The sequence below is a fragment of the Monodelphis domestica genome, chromosome 1 (genome assembly GCF_027887165.1).
Source record: "Monodelphis domestica isolate mMonDom1 chromosome 1, mMonDom1.pri, whole genome shotgun sequence".
NCBI lineage: Eukaryota > Metazoa > Chordata > Mammalia > Didelphimorphia > Didelphidae > Monodelphis > Monodelphis domestica.
The window spans coordinates 643421663-643438881 of NC_077227.1; positions in this window are offsets into that span (position 1 = coordinate 643421663).

The window sequence follows — 17219 nt, forward strand, 5'->3', positions numbered from 1 at the left end:
GATTATCCATTTCTATTGCTCTGGAATAAGTTGACTTTTAATTTATGCTGAACTAATTCTTGTACATGCTTGGTGATGGTCTTAGAATATTTTTGTCAATATAAAATAACAAAGATTCACAAATATATGTAGATGTCATTGATTCATTTGATACCAATGAAAAATTAAAGCATATTTCCATATTAGTCATGTTGCAAAAAACACATATGCGTAGATGCAAAAGAAGATTAAAAAAAACATGCTTCAAATTGCATTTAGAGTTCATAAGTTCTCTCAATGGAAGTTTATAGCATTTTTTTTATCATTGTTCTTTTGGAATTATCTTAGATTGTTTTCTTGATCAGGGTATTAAACCTTTCATGGTTGATCATCCTTATATATTCCTGTTACTGTGTACAATGTTCTCCTAACTTCACTTTCCATGAGTCTATATAAGTCTTTCCAGCTCTTCCTGAAATCATCTTGCTCATCATTTCTTCTATCACAATAGTATTTCATCTTGATAATAAACAACAACTTGTTCAGTCATTACCCAACTAATGAGACTCTCCTCAGTTTTCAGTTCTTCACCCTCACAAAAAAATTGCTATTTTTTGTACTAATAGATCAGGTCCGCTTTTCTTTGACCTCTTTGGAAAACTGACCTAATAGAAGTATTGCTGGGTCAGTGGGTATGCATAGTTTTATAGTCCTTTAGATGTAGTTCCAACTTGTTTTCCAGAGTAGTTGAACTAGTTCCAAAACCCACCATCATCTCATTAGTGTCCCCTTTTCCTCATACCACAAAGAGAATTAATCATTTTCCTGTCATTTGCACATCTCATCCAGAATTTCTTCATTTTTGATTATTTTAAACATTATGATATATATGAATTTTTTTTATTTCATATGAATTTTATTATTCTTTTTTATGATAGTCTTATTTAAGTCTACTATTTCCTCTTTTGTTCACCTAGGTTTTTATTTTATAAATATTCATCCATTTCCCTTAGACTGATAATTTTGCCAGTATATAATTTGACAAAACAACACCTAATAATCACTATATTTCATTTAAATGGTGATACATTCACACTCTTCAGTTTTGATACTAACAAATTTCATTTTCTTTATTTTTTGATCAAATTAATCTGAAGTTTAGCTATTCATTGTTTCCCCTCATTAACCATCTCCTAGTTTTATTTAATGATTTATTTTCAGTTTCATTCATCTCTATTGATTTTCAGCTTTTCACTTTTGTTTTTTAATTAGAGATTTTTTCTTTTTCTTTTTCTATTTTTTAGTTGCATACACAATTTGTTGAACTTCTGTTTCTATATGCTATTGAGGTACATATTTAGAGATACATATTTTCCCTTAGTTACTGCTTTGGCTACATCTCACAAATTTTGGAATGTTGTCTCCTTATAATGATTCTCTTTATTGAAATTATTGATTATTTCTATGATTTGTTCTTTGAGTCAGTGATTCTTTGGGATTAAATTATTTAGTTTCAAATAAGTTTTTAATTTATACTTTTATGATTATTTTTATTGCATTGTGTTCTGAAAGGCTTATACTTCATATTTCTGCTTATCTGCACTGGGCTGTGAGATTTTTACACCTAACACCAGTCTAATTTTTGTGAAGGTGCCCTATAAAGCTGAGAAAAAAAATGGTATACTCCTTTCTATTCCCATTCAGATTTCTCCAGGCTCTATCATATTTAACTTTTCTAAGATTCTATTCATCTCCTAAAATTCTTTTTAGTTGTTTTGTGATTAGATTTTTCTATCTCTAAGAGAGGAAAGTTCCTGATAGTATTGCTTTATTTTCTCTTTCCTCTTGTATAATTCATTTAATTTTTCCTTTAAGAATTTGGATGCTATGCTATTTGGTGCTTTGAGTTTAGTACTTCTATTGCTTCATTGTCAATAGTTCCTTTTAGAAGAATGTAGATTCCTTCCTTATTTCTTTTAACTAGTTCTATTTTTGCTTTTTCTTAGAGATCATGATTACTAGTCTTGCATTTTTTTATTTCAGCTGAAGAATAATATTCTGCTCCAGTACCTTATTTCAACTATGTGTTTCTTTGTTTCAAGTGTTTTTTATATAAAGATATACTCCTATATACATGTATGTATATATACACACATATATAAATATATTGCTATTTTTATGGGAAGTCCATCCCATTTATTCACAGTTAAAATTATTCTGCATTTCCTTCCATCATATTTTCATCTTTCATCTTTTTATTTCTATTTTTATCTGATCCCACTTAGAAAGTATATGTTTCTGACTAATACCTTTTTTTTTATTTATCCAACCTTTTATCATCACTCAACATGGAAGTAGATAAGGGAAAGAGGGTGATGTGTGTGTGCATGTGTGTTTACATGTTTACATTTACTAATTTAACTTCTCCAGCTGGGATCCTAGTTTACCTTCATTTAACCTCATTTAGTCCCTTATGATTTCTTTTTTGATGTTTACCTTTTTATATTTCTCTTGAATCTTATATTTGAAAGTCAAAAATTTTTATTCCTCTCAGGTCTTTTCATTAAGAATAGTTGAAAGTCCTCTATTTCATTAAGTATCAATTGTTTCCCCCCCCCACCCCCACTCTTGAAGTAATATGCTCAGTTTTGGTGGATAAGTTATTCTTGGTTGTAATGCCAAATTTTTTGCATACCAAAATATCATAGTTAAAGTCATCTATTCCTTTAACATGTTTGCCACTAAATGTTGTATGATCCTAACTGTAACTACATTATTTGAAAGATTTCTTTCTAGCTAGTGGAAATAGTTTCTCTTTGATCTGGGAGTTCTAAAATTTGGGTATAATATTCTTGGGAATTTTCATTTTGAGATCCTTTTCAGGTGGTGATTGGTAGAGTCTCTGAATTTCTATTTTAATCTTCTGGTTTTAGAATATTGAATCAATTTTCCTTAAGAAATCCTTGAAATATGATGTCTAAGCTCTCTTTGTGTCTTTTGGGCATTCTAATAATATTTAAATTACCTTTCTTTAATCTATTTTCCAGGTCACTTGTTTTTCCAATGAGATATTTCACATATTCATCAATTTTTTTTCATTCATTTGACTTTTTAAAAATTGCCTCTTGATGTCAAATGGAGTCATTAGCTTCCATTTAACCAATACTAGTTTTTAAGAAATTAGTTTCTTCAGTGACCATTTATACTTCTTTTTCCATTTGGTCAATTCTATTTATTAAGATGCTATTTTCCTCAGCATATTGGTCCATTTTAACCAACCTAGTCATTTTCTTTTCATAATTTTCTTCCTTTTCTTTAATTTCTTTATCTATTTTTCCTCAATAAGACTAATATTTTAAGATTAATTTTAAGACTATTTTTTCTCCAATATTCTTATTGACATTAAAAGCCAATTAAACTATTCTAGAAGTTCCTATTGGAATTCTTTACAATTATCATTTTTCTTTGAAATTTTATTCACAGCTGACTTCATTGTTTTCTCCTGAGTTTATTCTTGATCTTCCCTATCAAAATAGAAGTTTTTATTGTTAGATTCTAGTGTTGTTGTTTCCTCATTTTTCCCACACTATTTCTTGATTTTGAAATTTATGCTAAAATTAGGCACTATTTCTGGCATGGAGGTGAGAAGGGACACTTTCGCAAGCTTTAGGATTTTTTATTACTTATTTTCAGAGCTAATTCTATGGATTTGGAGTTTTCTGTGCTTCCAAGGTAGTATGATAGGTGTGGTCACAGTTTTCCTGGTCTATACTTTGATTGTTTCCCAGAAAGGGCTCCTGATCCCTGGAAATTGCAATTAATAATGCTACATAGGTTCCCTGATCCCAACAGAAAGTGATATTTGGGTTCTTAATCCCTTGTAACAAAAGTGATCCTTTTCACTTGGACTCTGACCCAGAAGTGACAATGGAATTGCTAAAAGAATTTGGTCCTGCATCCAGTAGTAACACAAGGGTCTCCTATAGTCTCTTCCTCACCAGTGGCAAGGTGTTTTTATTGAATCTGGCTTAAGGGTTTTAAAAGCTGCTTCTATTTCTATTGCCACCAACTATTCCCAATACTAGTGTTTCATTTACTTGGGCTCTATCTCCCATGTCAGAGTCCTCCTTTCTGATCACTTAAATCATTCTCATCTGAAAACATTTCTCATTCTGCCCTTTTGTTAACTCTGCCTCTCTAGAATTAAATTTGAGGTGTCATCTTAATGTTGTGTTGATGGTACATGTTCAGAGATCTTGACTGAGTGCTTTCTCTACTCTGTCATCTTGGCTCTGCCTCTATAAGTCCACTGGGTAGATTTTAGTCATTTCTATGGGGAAAGAGCCAAGATGGTGGCCAAGTAGCACAAAACCTAAAATGGACCCCAAAAATCCTCTCAAACCAATTTTAAAAGAGTACCTCAAAATGAAAAGAATCACAAAATCAACAACAAAATGGAGTAAGAGAGCTCTCCTGCAGAAAACAACTTGAAAGATAGGCAGAGAGAGTCTATTTTTACAGCATAAGGGGAAATAGGAAGTAAAACTATACACAGAGGAGTGTTGGCCTCCCACCTACTACACCAGGTTCTGAGGCTTAGCATAGGCCAACTTCATTATCCTGGGACCCTTGTAAACCTCAAAATTTCTCAGACTTATGAATGTTAGGGGTTTCCCCCATTGGGGAATCTTCTACTTTAAAAAATTCCCTAGCAGATGGTGAGAACTCTATTTGAGTGTGGGGGCTCCTAGCTATGGGAGTGTCCCTGCTCCACCCTACTTAAGACTGCTTTAGGACAGAAAACGGCTTGCTAAACAATGAAAGTACTTTGATCCATGCTTATGGAAGAGACAGGAAGTTCTTTGAGTCATGACTGTTTTAGAATTGATACAATGGGATACTAAGTACCTATAAAGGTGGGGCAACTTGTAAACTACTTAAACCTAAAAGAGTGATAACTTATTCAGAGGTTTTTTCTAATGAAATTTGTCGACACAGCAGCATTTTTTCCTGACTTACTAAAGAGATTAAAATTACTCAGCTGTGAATTCAAAATGGGTGGTCTTTTAGAAACATCCACAGTGATTAGTAGATGTATGGACTTAGGGGAGGTGATGGAGGAGATTTTGCCCTTAAAAATAAGAGCTTGGATCTCATTCAGGATCTGGATCTCGATTTCTGACTCTTGTTTTGAAGGAGAGTTCCTTGAGGAGCTCCTCTGGGGTAGGAGCTCTGGAGGCTCTTGAGAGAGGCCCTTTGAAACAATCTCTGGCTGGAAGACTCTTTGAGGAAGGACGCTGGCCTGGTGTCACTAGTATCCTTGTTTAGTCAGACCTTGTTGTGAGTGCTAAAAAACTGACTGATTTTCTTTTAAGACTCAGGTCTAGGCCATATTGGCTTGAAGCCCTTCATATTTATTCCTTTCTTACTCTCTCTCTCTTTCTTTGATTACTCATTGTATTGTTAATTAAAATCTCTATAAAACCCAATTGACTTGGGTATTTGAATAATTGGGAATATTTCCCTGGCGACCACCTTATATTTGATTTTAAAACCCAAGACACTGTAGTGAAACATATTTCTGCGGCCAAATTTACTCACCTTCTCTTATATCTATCACAGTTTATATCTTCCACTATTTTAATCGCTACAGTTTAAGACCTCAACCATTTTAAATCTCACACCCTGCCTAATCCAACAGTAAAGCAACAACCACCCACCCACCCATTGAGATTATAATCTATGAAAGAATTTAAACGCTTTGTTAATTTTTACATCAATCAAGAACTAGGAGTCCCCTGCCTTTCATACTTACTTAAACATCAATACCTAGTTAGTCCTAAAAGAGCACAAGCACTAACCCTTCTTTCTCACCTCACCCCACCACCCTAGCTATGCTAGACAAATTGGGAGAATATGATTGATTCCTGAGATGTGATAGAGGAGCCCACAGTGAAAGGAGCTAGAAACCAGAGAGGCAGGAAGTAACATGGAAAAAATTGCTTATAAAAACCAGCTGAGGGCATTCTGATTCATTCTGTTGCCTTGGTGTGGCTCTTGCTGAGGGAGGACTTCTGTGTTGAATTTCTTTCTGGGTTGGAGAGACTTTTGCAGACTTCCACTTGGAGATTGGAACCTGGAGACTAAGACTCTCCTGTTCCTCTGTCAGGAGATTAGAACTTTATCAGGGAGTAAGCTAGATTTCTTCATAGCAAACTTAGTGGTAGATTAGACAATTCTCCTATCACCTTCCTACATTTCCTCTTTTACTATCTCTACTTTGCTGTGATAAAGCTACTAAAGCTAATATAGTCTCTTGACTTGAATTAATTTTTATAAATGGTGACAACAAAAATTTTTTATATTCTTATATTTGTCAAACCTATTTAATTATTTCAAAGCCCTCATATCAGCCCACAGTGAGGTCCAAAATCCACAGTAAATGGTTCTTTCCAGCCTGGGGTAAAGTCCCTAGTCCAGATTAAAATACCTCATAGGGTTGAGTCCTGCAGGCCATTAGCAGAGGACAAAGAATCAGTAGTTTTCAAAGCTCCCAATCCACCAACAAAAAGAAGACTGGGAGAATGAGCAAAGAGCAAAAGAAAACTAACCCTAGAAAATTTCTGTGAAGACAAAGAGCAAGGTACACATTCAGTAGGAGAAGGTGAGAGCAAAGCAACGACATATAAAATTTAAAAAAAAAAGGGAATGGGAAGAACTCAATGAAGATTTAAAAATTAGCCATTTTATGATTTCTGTGATTCTTATTTTAATGATTAAAGGATATTACTACAAGTTTCAATTACTCTACCCTTAGGGTTTTAAATATCAAAGAGAATTGTTTTTGTTTTCCCCTAGTAGAGGGAGCCACTAGAGCTTCATGAGTTGGGTAATGACATGGTTAACTTGTGCTTTGGGAGTATCAGTTTGGCAGCAGAATGAAAGGATTGAAGAAGAGGAAATTGGAATGAGAGAGACCAATTAGGAGGATGTTAGTTTAGGTGAACACTGAGGAGGACCTTAAAGCTTACTATATTGTGTGTTTATGGTTGATTGTCCCTTTGCTAGTCCTTGGCTACTATACTTTTGATATAAACTTTGTTATTGTGAGTGAGAGACACTGTGGTGGCCTCTGTTAGGGAGAGCTGGGTCCAAGTCACTTACTAACTGTATGACTCTAGACAAATTATTTAACACTGAAATATCCCAGGAAACTATGACCATATGTTGCAGAGCAGGTGGTGATCTGCTTTGGAAAAGGGAGTTTTCTTCACTAGAAAGTCCTTATACTAAATAAAATAATCAATCTGTTCCAAAGTGGGGATTGAATAGAGTCTCTATTAAAGGAAACTATATATTCTGTTACTCTGAGGTTCTAAATATTCTCATTGTCGCATTTACTTCCATCACACTCAAAAGTCCTGGCTTCTTATTAAATCTTCCTATATAAGTCTTGCTATTTGACCTCACCAATGGAATTTAAGTTGTATCTTCCTTTACATTTTTTGTCCCTCCTTTAGAATGCAAGTTGCCTGAAAGTAGAGGGTATAATGGTTTTTTAAATTGTATTTCCAGCACTTAACGTAGTACTTAGCACATAGTAAAAATACTTAATACTGTTTCTTAATTTATTTATTCCTTTCATATTCATCTTTACAAATCACTTGGACTTGAATATGATAATTTAAAACAAAAAACAAACAAACAAACAAACAAAAGCAAGCAACAACACAGGTAAACTATAATTACTCAAAATATCATTTTTAGATCAAGGAAATAAGTAATAAGGAGCAGAACTCCCAAATACAACATATGTCCCACATAAACCTTCCATCTCCACAGAGAAGGAGGGTTTTGATTCCAGAAAGTCCTAGTCCTGGAAGTTCAGTATAAGAACCTAGACCAGTATAAAGAAACTGGAAACATGAAGGTAACAAAGTTTCCACCATCATGTGCAGGAATAATGAATCTTCACAACTGGGAGGCAAATGGTTTGTTGATAGAGAAACTTTGTTGTTGCTCCTCCTGTACCACTTACAAACTTTCCCAGATTCTCAAATTCTTTTTATTAATTTTTTTTAGATTCCCCAATTCTTAAAAACTCTTCACTTGATCCTACAATTCCTTCAAGTTATTATTCTACATTTTTCTCCATTTCACAGTGAATCTATTTTTTAAAAGCTGTCCATAGGAGGAGATAGTTGGGTGGTTCAGTAGATTGAGAGCCAGGTCTAGAGACAGGAGGTCCTAGGTTCAAATGTGCCTCAGACACTCCTAGCTATGTGATCATGGGAAAGTTACTTTACTCCCATTGCCTAGCCCGTACTGCTCTTCTACCTTAGAACTAATACACAACAGTGATTCTAAGACAGAGGGTAAGTGTTTTAAAAATAAAATAAAATAAAAGCTGCCTATATTCTTTTCAGACCTTCATTTTCTCATGTCCCTCTCACCTCTCAAGTCCTTGTAACTTGGCTGCTAATCCTATACTCAAAATGTAACTGCTCCTTGCTCTCTCCAAGTTTACCAATGAATTCTTAATGACCAAATAAACCCTTCTGACTTTTTCTCAGTTCTTATCCTTCTTGACTTTTCTTATGAATTTGAGGTTGACAACCACTCTTTACCTTCCCACATACTATTTCCTCCCAGATTTTTATGATACTAATCTTGGTTGCTTTTAGTTCTCTTCCTACCTATTTAACTTTTCATTCTGAGTCTACTTTCCCAAGATTATTATTCTTGTCCTAGCCCCATAAATATATGTACCTAAATTCTATAAATCACATAATCATATAATCATATAAATGCATATGTACATATATTTACACACAAACATATTTATACATTATTATCATGTATGTATACATGCACATTGTGCATTTGTGTGTGTACATATATATGTATGAAACTATGTATATGTCTACCCATAGCCCTATTATCTATCCTGAAAAAAAATTGCATATCACAAAACCATCTATTGAAAATCTCTAAATGAGTATTTGGTGATGTTAAAATTAATTGTGGGGTGGAATTGAACATATTATTATTTAGGTGGTCACCGGGTATTTAATTTCTAAATCTGAAAATGAATTACTAAAGTAAATGGAATTTATGGTAATTTATTGACAATATTTACAAAAGAAGGAAGATATTAAGGAATGAAAGAGAGAGAAAAACTCTGGCTTCTTCTCATATCAGTTAGAATTTTTAAGCTTCAGACAGGGGCAGAGAGTCTCAAGAATTTGGGCCTTTCCTGGAGACTTCACACTTCCAGAAAGGCAGGGTCACTAAGTCAGCTCTTCAGTTACCAATGGAGACAATCTTAAAGAAGTCTGGATGTCTGCCTTCAGGTCGCTCCTCCAACTCAGTGCCCTAATCTTCAAATGAATAATGTCAGTCTTCCCTTCAGCTCCGAGTGACTGATTCACTCCAAGCCTGGGTGACTGACTGTTTTCTTCCGTCTTTTTTCCCTCTATTTAAAGACCTTTTTTTCTTGTGTCATGTGCTCTAAATTTTCATGTTTACCAATCACAGCATAGGCTTTTCTCCAAGACTGCCCATTCTTTAGTTCACATCTTCTTTGGTTAGATTTTCTCCAGGACTGTCCACTCTTTAGTTCTCACCTTCTCTGGTTAGATTATATCTTTTTGGGTTACTTAACACCTCTTTTGTTAAGTTCATTTAAGTTACTTAAGTTTTTTTTGAAGTTACTTAACACCTTTTTGTGGTTAATTCACCTTTTGTAGTTACTTAATACCTTTTTGTCATTAAAATCTAAAAATAGATTGTAGCTCACAATTCTAGCTTCATTGTAAAGGAAGAGCTAAGTACCTTCATTCTTACAATCAGTAGATTGCAATTTTATCTTCACAATAAAGAAAAAGCTAAATATCTTCATTGTTACAATCAGGAGATAGCTAAATCCAATCTTCACAGTGAAAACTCAACATGTCAAAAGGAGAAGTCATAAAAATTTTCCCTCAAATCCATTCTTCACAGGTTCCTTTTTTGTACTGAAGGTACTACCATTCATCTAATTGCCTAGGTCTTCATTCTCCCAGTTATCATAGACTTTTCTTTATCCCTCATCTTCATATCCTATCAGTTCCCAACTTCTATTGATTCTACCTTCAAAACATCTCTCATGTCTTGTGAGCTAATTATTAGTGCCAGGATTGGAAACAGACCTGAATACAAAACTTATCTTATAAACTTACTAGCAACATGACTTGGGAAAACCATTTCAGCCTTTCTATGCCTCAATTTCTTCATATGAGGATCATAAAACATCTACTTGATTGTATCTTTTGATGATCACATGAGGTAATATATGTTTAGGACTTTACAGACATTATACTATTTTATAACTATTAGCTATGAGGATTATCTATTTCCTTTTCCATCTCAAAGGCGACATTATACTTCGAGCACAAATAAGACCTCTTTTGGACTTCTTCATTGACTCCTCAATTGGTCTTCATAACTTCAGGCTCTGTCTTCCTCAGTCCTTCATCCACAGAGTTGCTAAATTGATATCCTTAAAGAACAATTTAGAGCATGTCAATCCCTTGGTTAATGAAACTTCAATGATTCTCTCTTGTATAAATGTATATAAATTAAAATAAAAATTAATCATCTGGCATTTAATCACTTCTGGCTCAAAATCTTGTTCCTTTCTTCGAATACTACATAGTATTCTCTGTTCTAGCTAAATGAACTTCTTGCTATTATCCATGTATACCATTTCTCTTCTTCAAATCTTTATCCAGTCTGGTCCTATGTTTGGAAAATACTCTCTCCTCACATTGGCATTTATGAACATTTAGATTTCTTTAAACCCCTGTTCAAATTCTCCTTCCTCACAAAAGCTTATCTTGATTCTTTCCAAAGCCACTTGAGAATGTCCCCAACCATATGCACTGAGTGAATTTGTTGCTTATTTGGCATATCATCATTTTTCCTTTTCAATGTCAAGTTATATTCCCTTAAATGAATGTAAACTCCTTGAGGGCAAGAACTCTTTCATTTTGACTTTATAGTCCCAGGATTTGGCACAGTGCTTGGCACATGGCAGATTCTTAATAAATACTTGCAGAATGAAAAGAAGTGTGTGTATGGGGGAAAGCCTACCTTATGCATCAAGTGACAAAAACTTGAACATTTTGAAATGAAAAGAATATATAGATTGCTCAAGCTCAACAAAATGGGAATGAAGTTTCACCCATTGGTTCTGTAACTCTTAGGCATAGGCCACTACAATCCTTTTGTTTTTTGACATGATAATAAAATTTTTAATAATCATTTTCTTTCATTTTTTGATTCCTATGCTCTCCTCTCTCCCTTCCCTCCCCAAGATGGCAGTTTGTACACTTGTTATTATATATTATCATATATACATATTTCCAAGTTCATCATGCTGTGAAAGAAGACACATATTGTTTATACTGGAGAAAAATCCATGGATATAATAGTGAAAAAAGGTATCCTTCAATCTGCATTGAGACTCCTTTGTTTCCTTCTATGATGGCCTTTTTCATCATGAGTTCTTGGAGTTTTCCTGGATCCTCGTATTGCTTATAATAGCTAAGTCATTCACACATGATTATTACACATTAATTGATATTACTGTATGCAATAGCCTCCTGATTCTTTTCACTTTACATTGTATCACTTCATATAAATATTTCCAGGATTTTTTGTGATTGTCTAAGTAGCCATTTCTTATGGCACAAAAGTATTCCATTACAATCATAAACCTCTAGTTCAGCTATTCTCCAAAAGGCCATTATAATATACACAAAGATGACTAAGTGGGCAGGGCTTAGGGCCATCTAGATTATAGTCATTCTTTCCTACTTTACCTCAACAGCATGCATTCCAACGTCATCAGTCACAGGTGCCCCATAAATCTGTCTGTCCTAGTAGAATTAACATTGAGGATTACTTTATAATATGTTATGCCTTGCTGATTTTGGCTAGTGTCTCATTAAAACAACCCATTTACTACACCAACTACACTTCTCTAGGACCATGTATTGTAAGAGTTAAATTAGTTTCTCTACTAAAAGTATTATATTTTTTAGAGGTTTATTAAAGATCATTAGAAATCAAGGATAAAGAAATACAAAATAAGAAAATAGGGCTAGTAAGCCCATTCAATTTCATTTACTACATATTAAGAGATGGGTGTGCTTAGAAGCAGAAGCAGAGAGAGCCCAAATAGGCAGTACAGTCAGTTTAAATACAAATTTTGTTCTTGGCCCAGGTGGGGATTCAGGTGATATTATAGGGAATTCTGGGAACTGCCAAGGACTTCTGGGGTTTGAAGCATGGGGTTCAAATCTCCATTTTACATTCCCCTGTTTGATCCTTATTGGGAAAGGTTTCCCCAAAAAGGATCATGGAAACATAATCAACTTAAAGATTATAATAATTTGAGGTAAGAGGAAAAAAGAACAAAACCAATAATTGCTAGACACATTGACAAAAACACAGTTAGGGGGCAGTCCCTTTTGGCATGAGAGTATACATACAAATAAATGTTCAATCAACTACACCCAATGTTCATTCTTGATCTTCTTTTGCAGCTTGTGGTCTGGAGGCAACTTCATGGTGTCTTCTCCAAACAGTTCAGTTTCTAGATTCGGAGAGGTATCATGTTTCTTAACCTAAAATTCTTCTCAAAAGGAATTTAAACTTTGCAATTTAAAATAATAATAGTTTTACATTCCCCCCTTGGAGAAGGTGATTGAAAAAATGCAGGGATCATTTAGGGATGCATGGCTGAGTTATGAGGTATATGAATCAATTGGCAAGAGAAATTAAAAAGACATCAGAAAAATCCAAATAATAAAGATAATTTATGGATGAAAATATAGACTATCAAATTCTTATGTGTAAAAATTATAAGTAAAGGAAAAATAAATCTATAACAGGTCCTTGAATCAGGGCCCAATTAAAATGATATAAGCAAGTAAGCATTTACCCAGTCAGTAGCCAGGACTACAGAAAATTGCCACACTATGAAAGACAGAAAAGGGACTAGATTATTGAAGCTAGGTTAGGAGCCAAGTTTGGGATACTCGTCTGTAAGTATTTTCACAAAGAGTGTGGATACAAGGAAGGCCTATGTCTTAATGTATGTTAAGCGTTGCAACCTTAAATCTTCACACTCAGTTCATGTTCTTTGTATTGGCTTAGAAGTACATCAATCCTTCCTGGATTGGTTTCTTTGGCCCTGTGCAATTGCTCTTTTGTATATCTTGTCCTGGAATCACACAGAATCATTAAGCAAAGTCCCATAATTTTTTTGAACAATTAGTGGCATCATTTTTATAGTCTCAAGCTTTTCTGGCATGCATTGACATTATAGCAAATGTATGTTAAATTTATATTACTGCAAAATCAAAAAGTTAAAAATAAAACCTTAATACTGGTGACATGTGCTTCAAATATAAAAAGAGAAAAAAAACTGAAATAGTGTATTGCACATGCAAGAAAAATAAATACAATAAAAGAGTTTTAAAATTCAAAAATGTAGCTTATAATCATTGACACACTGTGTCAGCTAAGGAAATGTAGAATACAAGGCTTTCTCACCAAAATTGAGATCCATTTCCTCTTCATATCTGGCTTTGATCCACTGTAAGTACAAGCAAATGAATTTTACAAGGTAACAATTTTTTTTAAAATAATGAACAGTAGTATAAATATGTAGGTATCAATATCCCGAAAATTCTCAATAGTTCAGTTAATTACAATTAGAAACAAATCCATTATCATGTTTCACATAAGTTGCTGTATGGCATTTTTAAAAGCCTATGAACTGATGGATATTTGTCACAATTTTACAAACATAGCAGATCTTTCAACCTTGGTAAACATTTTTTTAAACAAAATAACCTCATTTGGGGTTTTTGAACATCATCAAGAATTCTAGATATCATTCTGGTGAAATGGTAAAGTGAGCTGAAGAGTTATAAATGAGAGATGCTCCTCTTTTGGGGAGCCATCCAGGTGTACTATATTCCCTGGGATTAACTTCCCACCTTCCGTTCACATTTTTCTAAATGTGGGAGGTGAGGGTCATAATTGTATTCCACTTCAGCTACTAAACTGGGCCTTACCTCCTGTCAGGGGCAGGCAAAATGACCAGATTTATTGAAAAAAATTCTAAAAATCATGTCTAAAGAACCCTTAAAATCAATTTGAGATATTTAGCTCATTAAATTTCTCAAAGGTTATTATACAATTGTAGCAATTTTCTGATGGAGTCCATCTATCCTCTATGTGACAATTTAGAAAGTCAAAAATTAGAAAAGCTCTTTTTATATGGGCTTACTCAATAATGTTTGTTCAGCAAAGTTATATGGGAAAATCAACAGAATATAACAGTAGTTAAAACCCAGTACATTGAAATGATTCAGTGTAACATAATAGTATTGAATACATTAATATTTGAACTTAAAATCACAAAGTTAAATCTTAAACAAAATAATCAGTAAAATGCAATAGAAAACAGAAATTTTTTATAAAACATTGGAGTCTGAAGTGCCCTAAAAATATAACCTCCAGTTTCTTTAAAGTTCCTTGTTTTTTTTTTTAATTATCCATTTAGATGCCTATTGTCAGAAGGCAGAAAATTGGTAAGGGGTAAGGAATGGGGGTTAAATGACCTGCCCAGAGCCACACTGCCAGGAAGTGTCTGAGGCCAGATTTTAACCCAGGACCTCCCATCTCTATTCATTTCACTGAGGCACTGACCTGCTTCCCCATAGTGAGGGTGGTTTTTAGGAATCTCAATTTGGGCCAAAGAATTGCAGGGAGTTGAAATTTTCTCCTGACTCCTAGGTGAGCTAAGTGAAAGAATCAATAAAGTCAAAAGATATCCTTTTAAAGCAGTCATACTTATAAGTTCTTGTTTGGAAAAGTCTCTTCCTTCTCCTCTTTCTCCCCCTCTGCTATCCCCTGCCCCATGCCATGTGGAGGCTAATTGTAGTCTAAGGAAAAATCACCCCTGTTTTTTTTTACTAGCTGTTTATTTTTGATCCTGAAGAAATTGGGTCTGCTACCAGCAGCCTGGGTCCTGGGGCTGGGCCTGGAGTGATGAGCCATCTGGATCAGAGCCCAGAGTTGCTGGGGCCAGGGTGGGCAGGGCTGGGATCAGGTTAGTGAGAGAGAGACCAGGAGCTGGGAGCCAGGAGCCGGGAAGTAGGCAGCAGGAGCCGAGTCGAGCCAGGCTGGGCCAGGCGGGAAGGGCATGAGAACAATCTGGGTCCAGATTAGTCAAAAGGCTTTCTAAAAAGCCTTGGAGAAACGTGACTTATAAATCATTATCTACGCTATCTTTTTTTTTTAATTGAGAGTTTTTCTCTCGTCCCTTTTGATCACCAAAACTGTAAGAGTTAAATTAGTTTCTCTACTAAAAGTATTATATTTTTAGAGGTTTGTTAAAGATTATTAGAAATCAAGGATAAAGTAATACAAAATAAGAAAATAGGGCTAGTAATCCCATTCAATTTCACTTACTACATCTTGAGAGATGCATGTGCTTAGAAGGGGAAGCAGAGAGAGCCCAAATAGGTGGTACAGTCAGTTTAAATACAAATTTTGTTCTCGGCCCAGGTGGGGATTCAGGTGATATTATAGGGAATTCTGGGAACTGCCAAAGACTTCTGGGGATTGAAGTCTGGGGTTAAAATCTTCATTTTTACAGTATGAACATTTCCTGAGTAGTTCTCAAACATTTTACAAACAGATTTATAGGTAAGCAAGAACAAAAACAGAAAGCAATTCCAAAGTAATTTTTTAATAAAAATTGTTGGGAAAAGTGGAAAGCAATTTGACCAAAACTAGATTAAGACAAATATCTCACATCATTTACCAAGTAAAGAAAATAGATATATAGTCTAGGTATAAGGGAGATATTATAAACAAATTAGAAGAGCAAAGAATATATTACATGTCAGATTTGCAGATAGGAGAAGACTTTATGACTAAATAAGAGATAGAAAGCATTGTGAAATGTAAAATAGATAATTTTGAGTACATTAAATTTGTACAAAAAAACGAATGTATTCAAGTTTAGAAGGAAAGCAAAAAGTTGGAGGGAAAATTTCATAGGCAGTTTCTCAGATAGAGGTTTCATATTTACATCTATCTCTCATGTATTTATCTACCTACATATCTATATAAATTTGTCACATGTATAAGAATATGAACAATACCCCAACTAATAGTCAAAAGACACAGACAGTTTTTGGATGAAGAAATCAAAGCTAAATGGAAATATATGGAAAATGCTCTAAATCATTATTGATTAGAGAAATGCAAATCAAAACAACTCTGTAATATGTAATATCTATTCACATTGATCAGATTTCCTAAATGATAAAAGGGGATGTGGAAAATGGGATATATACATTATTGGTAGAACTATGAACTAATCCCTCCATTTTGGAGAGTAATCCAGAATTATACTCAAAACACATTATAAAACTGTGCATACCTTTTGACCCAGAAAAGCCATTACTGGGTTTATTTGCTCTGGTGATAAAGAAAAAGTAAAAGAAACTACATATTCTAAGATATTTATGAACAACTCTTTTTTGTAGTGGCAAAGAACTAGAAACTGAAAGGATGTTCATCAACTGGAAATGGTTTAACAAACTGTGATAAATGATTGTAATGGAAGACTATTATGCCATAAGAAATAATAGATTAAAAAAATCACAAAAAAACCTGGAAACACTTATATGAACTGATGCAAATTGTAGTGAACAGAACCAGTATACACAGTAACAACAACAATATATGATGATTATCTGTGAAAGACAACTATTATCAACAAGGCAAAGATTCAAGAGAATTCCAAGGGACTCACAATGAAAAAGGATATCCATCTCCATAGAAGGAACAGATGGTGCTTGAATACAGATGGAAACACACTATTCATTGCTTTATTTTCTCCAAAAAATTTTTTTTCTCTAGTATAAGAGACATGTTTTGTATCCCAACATGATGAACAGAGAAATATGTATAATATGATAATATATGTACAACTTGTATCATACTACTTGCTTTCTTGGGGGGTGTTGGTGGAATCAGAGGTTGGGGAGAGAGAAAAAAAAGAATGAGACAGAGGTTTTTGGGTATTACTTTGTTAATTTGTTTCTCTTGGATAAGCAAATTTTTTATATTATATATTTGTAAAAACAATATGTATTATATTGTGATGT